This window comes from Benincasa hispida, chromosome 11, assembly GCF_027475165.1.
Source record: "Benincasa hispida cultivar pf3 chromosome 11, pf3_genome.v1.1, whole genome shotgun sequence".
NCBI lineage: Eukaryota > Viridiplantae > Streptophyta > Magnoliopsida > Cucurbitales > Cucurbitaceae > Benincasa > Benincasa hispida.
Window position 1 is genome coordinate 78,022,329 of NC_143488.1, and position 12,389 is coordinate 78,034,717.

General features: G+C 34.3%; 1 pseudogene; it reads right to left on the reverse strand.

Annotated features, from left to right (window-relative positions):
* Positions 1-1,714: 1,714 nt before the first annotated feature.
* On the reverse strand, positions 1,715-2,523 carry LOC120090842 (secreted RxLR effector protein 161 pseudogene; annotated as a pseudogene).
* Between the last annotated feature and the right edge of the window lie 9,866 nt (positions 2,524-12,389).

Here is a 12,389-nt window from a genome sequence, read left to right on the forward strand (position 1 = left end):
AATCAATATTCGTTAACTGTGGGTACACTCCACTAAAAACCCACAGTTACACTCTTCTCACTACAAATATATTTGTGTCCATGGATATAGACCAATAATAGCAAGTTAATCCTTCACGAGTGTTCGTAACTCAACTGAGTCAAATTACTGTTTTACCCTTGGATTTCCTCTGACTCTTTAAGTACTAGTGCTTCTCTAAAGAACAACATGTTTATGGTCCAATGAATAAACAGAAACCCCTTTCGGGCCAATAAGAGAGTAGGATCCTTTATTCAAGTCTCAGAGACATAACTTAAGGGAACACTTATCTACTTACCTTAAAGACAGGAAAGAGTGAAATCCATCTTGTATTATTATGTTCCCAGTTTCCCACTCGGTCTTGTCCCTAAAAAGGTAGGCATATTGAGTTGGTGAATTGGCAGCCCTAACCCATACAAATCAAAGGACAGTCCCTCGTGAAAAAGAGTTCATAATATACTCAGGATTAAGACTAAGTTGCCTAGGTCATACCTTTGAAATAGGAACCTAACTAGTTAACGATGTTACATCTAGTGGTTACTACTTTAGGGTTATTAAAACAAAATAGAAAATAATACAATAACATTTATTGAATTAACATCTATGACTTTTTATTGATGACAGTCAGTTAATAACACTTACTATCTATGAGTTTTAGGGCATGAAACCCAACATCAGTAAGGGTTGGGATATCTGATATCTGCTCACTGGAGGATGCAATTCCAGCATGTGAGATTTATTTACTGGATGATGCAATTTTAGCGTAGGATATCATGCAAGTATCCTTTTGAAATAGAAACCTAACAAGTTAACGGTGTTACATCTAGTGGTTACTATTTTAGGGTTATTAAGACAAAATAGAAAAAAATACAATAACATTTATTGAATTAACATCTATGACTTTTTATTAATGACAGTCAATTAATAACACTACTATCTACGAGTTTTAGGGCATAAAACCTAACATCAATAAGGGCTGTGTTGCAAAATCAACAATTAAAGAACACAAAAAGGAACGTAGAGATAGGGAAGATCGACACACAGATATACGTGGTTCACTAACAGTATGTTAGCTACTTCCATGGGCAGAGGGAGAACAATATTATTTGAGAGAATGTTTTCAAAAATTACATAAAAAACGATGCCTCTAGAGTTAGAGAGTTTATATAACCTTGGTTGTTCGAAGCGCCAATAAACAGATTCAAGGCATTTCAACAAATCTCCACCTTGACTTGAATTCTCTCCCAGATAACAGATGTACCAAATTCAACATAAATCAATATCGCCAGACGTACCCAGACTTCTTCTTCATGCCTCAAAGTGTCCCACAAAGGGGCCACTAAAAATTCAAAACATTCAGCAAGTCCAAACAATGTTGGAACTTGCCTTGTGGAACCGGTTTGGTGAACATATCAGCAGGGTTATCAGTAGCACAAATTTTCATCACTTTAACTTTCTACTCACCTCTTAAGAAATGATATCTTACATCTATATGCTTAGTTCTCTCACGATGAACTTGATCCTTGGCTAGGCATATTGCACTCAAACTATCACAATATACAATAGTTTGGTCATGATGCAAACCAAGATCACCAACTAACCTCCTCAGCCATATTCCCTCTTTAGCAGCTTCTGTCAAGGCCATGTACTCTGCTTCAGTAGTAGACAAAGTAACTGTAGGCTGTAAGGTTGCCTTTCAACTAACAACAGAACCACCCAGAGTGAATACATAGCCAGTCATAGACCTCCTACTGTCAACATCTCCAGCATAGTCAAAATCAGAATAACCAGTCACCAAACATTCTGTGAAATTTCCATAAACAAGACCAACATCAGATGTACCTCTAAGGTAACGAAAAATCCTTTTAACGGCTTGCCAATGCTCCTTCCCAGATTGACCCATGAACTTGGTGACAACACTAACAGCATAGGCAAGATCAAGCCTAGTACAGACCATAGCATACATCAAAATTCCCACTCCACTAGCATAAGGAACTCGAGACATGTGCTCCTTCTCAGTTTCAGACTGTGGTGAAAGCACAGATGACAAACGAGCATTTACAGCACTAGAAGTATCTATAGGCTTAGCTGATGATATACCAAACCTGGACAATATTTTCTAAATATATTCTTTCTGCGACAAGAAGAGCTTATTCTTATCTCTGTTCCTATAAATCTCCATACCCAGAATTTTCTGAGCAGCACCCAAATCCTTCATATCAAACTCAGCAATGAGAAGATTCTTCAATTTCAGAATATCAGACTTGAACTTTGCAGCTATGATCATATCATCTATATATAAAAGTAGATAAATCATCGAACCATCATCAACTTTGTTGTTACACAACAATCATACAGACTCCTGTTATAGCCAAGTCCAATCATATAACTGTCAAATCGTTTGTACCACTACCTTGGAGATTGCTTTAACCCATACAAAGATTTCTTCCACTTGTAAACATAATCTTCTTTACCTGGACACTGGAACCCATCTGGTTGGGTCATATAAATCTCTTCCTCCAACTCTCCATGTAAGAAAGCTGTCTTCACATCTAGTTGTTCTAGTTCCAAATTATGATGTGCTATAGCTAGTAACACCCTGATAGAAGTATGTCTGACTACTGTTGAGAAGATCTCATTATAATCAACTCCTTCCCTTTGTGTGAACCCTCTAGCAACAACTCGAGCTTTATATTTAATGCCCTATGAAGGTGATATTCCTTTTTCTTGAAGACCCATTTACAAGTGATAATTTTTCTCTCCTTAAGTTGTTTAACTAATTCCCAAGTCTGATTTTGTCAAGAGATTCCATCTCATCCCCCATAATAGCAAGCCATTTAGCAGACTCACCACATGACACAGCTTCTCTATAGGTGGATGGCTCATGAGGATCCACCTCTTCAGCAACCTGCAATGCAAAAGTAACCATATCTTCAAAATCATACCTCACAAAAGGTCCAACATCAACTCTTCTAACTCTATCACAAGCTATGCTCGATTGATCTACTCGTGATCTAGAATTCTCAGGAAAATCAACTTCTGATGTTCTAGGCACATTAATTTCTGGTTGCACATCAATTTCTGTAGTAACGTGTTGATCTTCTCCACCTTGATGTTGTAATTCATTCACAGTTGAAGTGAATTGCATTTCCACCTGCTTATCAACACTACTACTTTCTCCCACATCAGTAGACGTCACAAAAGGCTTTACAGTTGAGTTAAGCATGGAATTTTCATCAAATATCACAGTCCTACTAAGTATGACTTTATTCTAGAAGGTGACCAGACTCTATATCCTTTAACTCCATCCCCAAAACCTACAAATATACCCTTTTTAGCTCTCGGTTCTAATTTACCCTCATTAACATGATAGTTGACAGTACAACAAAAAAACTTTTAATAAAGAATAATTTGCAGGCTTACCAGACCATACCTCGTAAGGTGTTTTACAATCAATAGTTATGTGAGGTCCATGATTGACTAGATAACATGATGTATTTACTGTTTCTACCTAAAACCTTCTAGCCAACCCTACATTAGAGAGCATGCATCTTGCTCTCTCCAACAACGTCTGATTTATACATTATGCAACCCCATTTTTCTGTGAAGTATTCCGAACAGTGTGATGGCGAACAATCCCCTCAGCTTTACAGAACTCATTAAATTCGGATACATAGAATTCTAGACCACTATCAATTCGCAGCCTTTTGATCTTCTTCCCAGTTTGATTTTCAATCAATATCTTCCACTGCTTGAAATTCTTGAAGGCTTCACTTTTATGTTTCATCATAAAAACCCAAGTCATTCTTGAGTAATCATCAATTATAGATAAAAAAAATACCTACTGCCTCCAATAGATTCAACTTTGGAAGGTCCCCAACAGTCTGAATGAATATAATCAAGTGTCCCTTTTGTACGATGAACACCTCTTAGAAACTTGCTGCGATGAAGCTTCCCAAATACACAATGTTCACAAAATTAAAAATCCTGCACCTTGTGCCCACAAAGAAGATATTTTTTTTTGACAAAATTTGCATCCCTTTTTCACTCATATGACCAAGTCTCATATGCCATAACTTAGTCAGATCATCCTTGTGAATGACCGACGATGCCACAACAGTATAACCTGTTATCGTGGAACCTAATAGAAAATACAGTGTTCCACGCTTTATGCCTTTCAGAACTACCTCAGAACCCTTATTGACATACATTGCTCCACCTTTACCTTCAAAACTGTAACCCTTGCTATCGAGTACACTAAAGGATATCAAACTCTTCTTCATTAGTGGAACATGCCTAACCTCTTTTAAAGTGTAGAAGGCACCATTATGTGTTCGTATCTTGACTGAGCTGATTCTAACTATCTTGCACACAACACCATTAACCATGCTAACATTCCCTCCATCTATTTGCTGATAGGTTGAAAACCACTCTCTATTTGGGCACATATGATGAGATGCCCCAGAATCAAGAACCCACACATCATCAGAATGTGAATGTTCATTCACAACTAAAGCTAGATCTCTTTCAGAATTGATCTCGACTTCTTCAGAATCAATCTCAACTTGTGTAACAGAGGCAAATGCTTCTCTTTTGTCACTCTTTTCCTTCTTTTTCTGATTCCTTTTTATCTTAGGACATTCAGTTTTCCAATGCCCCTTTTCTTTACAGTAGTTATAAATATCATCTGACCTATAACCCTTTGACTTCGAAGACCTTTTATTCTAATTCGACTTCTGCTTACCAAAATTCCTATGTCTCTTGCTCCCTTTAGCAACTAACCCAAATGCCTGATTTTCTATAACTGAACTTCCTACATTCTGACGATCCTCTCTCATAAACAACATGGACTTTGTATCTTTTAAGGTCAGAGTTTATTTCCCTCCAATATACAAGTCAACAAAAGTCTCATACGACGACGGCAAAGATGTCAACAGAATTAGGGCAACATTCTCATCATCAACCTTAACCTCTACATTACGAAGATCTAATAAAATTTTATTTAATTGATCAAGATGGTCTCGTAGAGATGTACCTTCTTGCATACGTAGATGATACAACCGTTTCTTCATAAACAACTTCTTGGTTAAAGATTTCTTCATGTAAAGACTTTCCAACTTCAACCAAAGACCAGCAACAGTTTCTTCATCCGCGACCTTGATGATGAAGTCATCAGCCAAACATAGCATGATCGTCGAATGAGCCTTCTCCTCAAAAGTCTGCCACTCTTCGTCATCCACGACAACCTTCTTTGTCTTACCCGTTAGTGGCACCCACAACCCTTGCTGATTTAGCAGGGATCGCATCTTGATCTGCCATAAACCAAAACTTTCCTCCTGGTAAATTTGTCGATCTTTACGTTCACGCCAGACATCTTCAATTGTCGAACAAATATGGAATTTCAAAGAAACCCTGGCAATGCTCTGATACTAGTTTGTTGCGAAATCGACAATTAAAGAACACAAAAAGGAACGTAGAGATAGGGAAGATCGACACATAGATATACGTGGTTCACTAACAGTGTATTAGCTACGTCTACGGGCAGAGGGAGAACAATATTATTTGAGAGAATGTTTTCAGAAATTACATAAAAAACGGGACCTCTAGGGTTAGAGAGTTTATATAGTCTTCATTGTTCGAAGCGCCAACAAACAGATTCAAGGAATTTCAACAAGTTGGGATATCTAATATCTGCTCACTGGAGGATGCAACTCTAGCATGTGAGATTTGTTAATTGGATTATGCAATTTCAGCGTAAGACATTATGCAGGTATCATTGAGTTTCCTTTGTGTATCAGGTTGATTTTTGGGCTTTTGTTGTACGTGGTTGCTGCCTTCTTTCTTTTTATCCTTTGTACATGAGCATATCAAGAAATTCCATCCATCATGTGTTTTTAGAACCTTCTGGGATCATAACATAACATTTCCTTCCCCTTTCATCTACTTTGTAAATTTTAACAATGCAGCCCTTCTATTAGATGTTTTTTTAAATCCATAGAATGAAAGAGTCATACCTTTTCTCCTGGAAGATTCGATTATTCCAAGAGAGTTTGAGTAGTGTTTAAAGGATTCCGTAGCCATTCTAGAGATTCGGGGTAGATAGTCATGGAGAAAGATTTATGATATCCCAGTTTAATGAGCTAAATGAGACACCCATTTGATCTTTTGTCCCAATCGATCACAAATCTTTTTTTCTCAATGAGGGATAGCACGAGGAAGAAAATCATGGTGGGTCATTAGGTGCAACCTTAGGAATCAAGGTTTTCCTATATTTGAAGAAAAAAACTCTTCAAGATTAGATTTTTTAGTATTTTCATAATTTCTGCAGTCAGTTTTTCATTACTCACTAACAGAAGCCAAAGCAAAAATATTTTTTATTAAGAAATTAAAGGGGGACTAGTGATTAGGGGTGTTCAAAAATCCCAATGACCTAAATAACTCGATCAATCCACCCAATCCGTACGGTTTGGATTGAGTTGGATTCAAATAAATGCAAATTTTATGTGTTAGGTTGGTTCATGGGTTCATCCAAACCAACCCGAATCATCCGAACTTATTATTGATTTTTTTAAGAAAAGATTATCTTTATTTTTTTTTTTACTAATGATACAATTATATATGCATATATTTATTTTAATATATTTTAATTTCATGATTTTTTGGATAATTTATTCTCCAATAATTTCTAAAACTAATTTTTAAGCTCTCTGGAAAGAAAATTTTCATAAAATATATTGAATTGAGTTGTTAATTTTGATGCAATATATGAAAATAATTAACTAAAATTTTTACATATTAACGCTTAGTTATTTTTAAAACAAAAATTTAAATAAATGACCCGAGAAACCCAAACCAACCCAATCCAAATATTTCATGGTTGGGTTAGGTTAGATTGGGTTCATTTTTTTTTTTAATAAGGGTTATTTACATTGAAGAAACTTATCACCCGAACAATTAGGTTGGGTCTAAAAAGTGGTTCAACCTAACCCACTCCAACCCACCCCACCCCACGAACACCTCTACCAACGAATAAAACATGTTGAACGTACCCAATATGTGGGGATAGAATAACCAACAATAGTTTATGATCTCTAAAAGAGAATATTTGAAAATTCAAAAATCAAAAGGAATGTGAGGATTGTATAACGCATTTGAACATCTTCACTATATTTCTCCCCCATTTCATCCTTCATATATATATATATAACCTTTTCTACATTAGTAAAATGGATTAAATCCAAGGGCATGTAATCCTTCTAGGAAGATGGTGAAAGTGCTTTTTTTTAAAGAAAGTGAACAAAAAGAAAAAGGTTCTTCCTTTTTAAGTTTTCCTCCATTTGCATGTCTTTTACAAAGTTATTATTATGTAGAGAGAGAGGAAAAGAAATAATTATCATCTACGGCCTGACCTACGTGAATCCTATTTGTAAAATTGGTCCACAAAATCATTCATAGAGTATTTTTTTTAAAATTTCTAATTATAGTTTTTGAATTAATTATTTTATAATAATACATAGGTTTAACATATACCTGTCTAATTAAGTAATAGTGAAAATGTTTTTTTTTTCTTTGAGAATCGTAAAAATATATGTTCTGATGGTGGATGTATTTCATAATATAAATTATATAACTTTGTTTTAGTTTATTTGTAGGTGAAGTTAGTAACTTTTATTTTGAAAGGCATGAATCATTAAATTTAAAAATTTAAGTAGATATCGCAAAAGTAATATAATATAAGATAAGCGAAGTATAATTTAGTGTAAGAATGAACCTAGTTTAATAGCATTTCACATGCACAATCTATTGTGCAATTATTTTCCGTAAATAATTGTCTGCAACATTTAGTTGGTTGCTTTTTGTAAAATATTGTTGCTTTTAATTTATATTTACTATATAAACAAAAATTCATCAAGTTGATTCCCTTTTATTGTAAGATTTAAAACAATAATAAACTTGTTTAATAATGTGCTTTTATTCAGAAGTCATGTATTAAAAAAAAAATGTGACAGCCGTGTTGCTAATTTTATGAAAAAGAGGGGGGGAAAAATGGATTGAGCATGGTTAGAATCAATCCAACAGAGTGTGTGATTTATTAGCATTAATATAAAAAAGGTACCAAAATATTTAAAATTTCAAACTTTTGAAAATTTATCATTAATAGTAGATTATTGGGAAAATTAAAAGGATATTTGTCCTTTTAAAAACTATTTAGGAAAATAATGTTGTTTTCAAACTATTTGTAAAAATATTGTTGTTGTTTTTTTTTTAAATAAGTCGAGGGTTGAAAATTCAACCTAGCGACCTTCCTTTCATTTGTACGTCGAACTTTAAACCCTCGACCTTGCCCTTTCCTAACATTATTATTGAGCCTGTGTAATTATCTTTCCGGAGACCTTCCTCTATCAAAAGATCGTATTTCTAAATTTTCATAAGGTCCCCCTGGAATTCCTTCCAAAGCTTGTTGAATAATTTTTACGGATTTTGTCATCTCAGCAAGTCTGACTAAATAACGAGCTAATGAATCTCCTTTTTTTGCAACTAAACTTACCAATCAAATTCGAGAACGAGATTATGAGATAGAGCGGGATTTTGAGCAAGAGCGAGAGCAAAATAACGAGATTTTGATAGAGAGCGAGAATATCGTACAAATTTCCTTTTTTTTCCTTTTTAATTATTACACATTCCACCTTCTTCTTTCCAATCCTTTCTTCTTTTTTTTTAATTTTCCATTTTATAAAAACAATTTCTAAAAATATTTTATTATTTTATTTAAACTCTAAAAAGAATAAATTAAAAAAAATAATAACTCATAAAAATAAAAAAAATGTAAATTAAATATCTCATTTATATAAAAAAAATTACAAAAATCAACGTGTCCCACCAGGCGGACGTCGTCGATTTCAAGCTAGTTGTCGTCGTCCACTTCAAACTTGAGGTTGCTCGGGTTCTTCTTGATGTTGCTCTGGTACCTCTGCAAGCGCTTCATAATATAAATATTCATTATGCTCTCCACGATCCTGACCATGTCTATGCACGTATGAAAACGAAGGACCAGCCTCTGAGTCATAATGTCCTAAACCAAATGCTGGCATCATCATCATCGGACTAACATAATCAGTTTGACTCTGCGTTTGCGTCATAGGGGGCAACTCTTCCACATTATGTGCAACCTCATCAAACTCATCCTCTTCCCGAACAGGTCCTCTACGTCTAGGAGCTGGTGGAGGAATAATAGGTATATCGTACATATAATGAATTTCCTCCATATAGCTTTGTTTGTCACTACATATAGCAAGAACCTGGTTCAGATCATTCGCAACCTCACGGAGTCTACTGTTGTTCGATCTCTATGAATTATAAAACAATTAGACAATATTTAAAATAAATTTAGATTAAAAAAATTAGATAATATTCATTTATTTACCAGATGACCACAGCTGCTCCCGGACGAGTGCGTAGCGCCTTGTGATATTATTATACCAATGAATATATTCTGAAGTGACATCTGTGTCAAATTGTTCAAGAGAAACCCCCATTGCAATAAACCTTGCACGATAGTGCCATCGCACTATCAAATGTGTAACTTTTTCGGACCAATCTACAGTCCTTAAGTTAATATCATGTAGTACGGGTTTAGTATTACAAGGCGATGAGATATCCTGTTGAAAATCAAATTGTCTCATCACCTTGTCAAGAAGATGCCTCACCAATGTGAAAACATATGAGAGGACTCATCGTCCACCATATAAGGCAAAGTATGCACAATAATTTTGTACGGCTCCCAAATAACCTGAAACACAAAATATTATATTAGAAAATACTAAATAAAAATACAATAAAAATGTGAATAAAATAATCAATTAGGTTTAGTGTAATGTACCTATTCAGGTTGAAGCAGATCAAACATGTATCTATACTGGTTGACTACATGTGTGGCTGTCCTAGTCACACAAAATTTGTCTCTCCACCTAAATTTTTAAATTGATAATTTATAATTTAAATTAACTAGATCAATGATATAAAAATTAAATTGAATTAAAACAACATACCGAGAACCGTAGGCTCGTCCAATTAACTGAACATCATTAACATGATGTAGCTGTAGAGCCATTGTTGGAAATCGCTCCCAAGCCCATAGTTGCAAAAGTATGAGAGGCTCAACAATCTCTCGAACCTCAGGTCTTGTTGCTTTGCATAGTTGTCTATACAACCATGCCAAGCATGTTCCACCCCACAAATACCACACCACATCATGGAGGTTAGCTAACAGTGGCAGGAACATCAAGTGAACAAAATAACTTGATTTATCTGAAAACAGACTTCCACCCATCATTTGTAGTATATATGCTCACGCATATCTTATGATGGTTTCCTCGTCTGCATCATCTGTGAGCTCACGAAATTGTGTTCCTAACCATATCAAACTTAATCTCGATCCTTTAATCTTGTTGGCAGGTGGGGTTGCACCGAGGTACAGTTGACAAACTTCTAACCAGTCATCGTACATCACTCTGGTGACCGGCTCACCGTCAACAGGTAACCCCAACAACACTTCTATGTCTTGTAGAGTGATAGTGCACTCTCCAACAGTCATATGAAATGTATGCGTCTCGGGCCTCCATCTCTCAACCAAGGCTGTGATCAGATGCCAGTCCAACTGAATAAATCCTAATCTGGCAACCTTATAGAATCCAGATGTGCGCAATAGTGGTAGTATTCGAGGGTGGAGCGGGATAGTGCACTGAAGAACTGCCTCTCGATGTCTGCAAGATATTTCTCCAGTAGTACGATCTCGCCATACAACATATGATCGATGAATGGACTGGTCGTACAAAACATCGAGATCAACAGGTCCTAGGTTTAAAGCCATGATCTGAAAAAAAAAATATATATATATTAAAATTGACTATAATTTAATAGTAGAGAAAAATGTGAGGGTAAAGAATAATGTAAAACTTTATTGATTACAATAAAAAAAATTGAATATACAATAGATTATTATAAAAAAAAATTGAATATACAATAAATTATAATAAAAAAATTGAATATACAATAAATTATAATAAAAAATTGAATATACAATAAATTATAATAAAAAGATTGAATATACACTAAAATGAATATATAATAATAATAACATCAACTTTTTAAACATAACAATAAATTAAACTTTTTATAACTATTTTTAAACATAGCAATAAATTAAACTTTTTATAACTATTTTTAAAAATAACAACAAATTAAAATTAGGTAAACTTTTTAGAACTATTTTTTCAAATTTAATACAAAATAAAAAATTAAATTAAATTAAACTTTTTCAAACTATTTTAAACTATATTTTCAAAGTTAATACTAGAAAATATCAACTTATCACAATAAACATAACAACAATAATTTTTATATGAATAAACTAAAATTTTCAAACTATATTAAACTTTTAAACTATACTAAACTTGTTAACTATCACAATAATTTTGTATTAAACTATAAATATCAACTTCTTAAACATAACAATAAACTAAACATTTTAACACTATAAATATCAAAGTTAATACTAAATAAATCAAATATCATAAGAATAAACTAAACTTTTCAAATATCATAAGTTCAACTCACAGATTCGACGGTAGTTCTCTTTTTTCCTGTTATTTGTTATCTGACAACAATTACAAAAAATTTTAAAAAAAAACTAGAATCTATAAAAAAAAATAATAATATAAGAACAAAAATAAAATTTATAATTATTCTTAAAAAATAAAAATTTAGTAGAGTAACGAACCAATATAGTTGTGTGAGAATAATTTGTATTAAACGAAATACAAGAAGAGAAATGGAAATGGGAGGAGAGGAAGATGATTTCGAAGACTTATTTTCGAAGGCAGTGAAGGGGCAGTGAGCAAATCAAGGGGAGAGGAGTGAGCAAAATCAAGGGCAGTGAGTCTTAAAAAATTATCGAGGGAATGATTGAGGAAAAATGAAGAGGATGGTGGTTTTAAAGGATATAGGTCAAGTGTTGAACACTCGACCCACGGGTTTAGGGTGGTTGAAAAGACATTAAGGCTATGATAGAGGGGCATGAATGCGTCAATGAATGCATGGAATCGGAGCAAGGGAATCGGATAACGTCAATGCATGTAGGGAATCGTGCAGGAGAATCAGAGCAGGGGCAGCTTGGTGATATATATGCACTTTTTCAGACTTATGGAAAGTAAATAAAGTGAGGATGATTTCCATGTGGCAGACCACGTCAGCTGACTGGTTGGCCGTTTAATCCATGTGGCAGACTCAATCTCGCTCTCGCTCACAATCTCGCTCTCTCCTACAATCTCGCTTTCAATCTCGCTCTCTCCTACAATCTCGCTCTCTCCTAC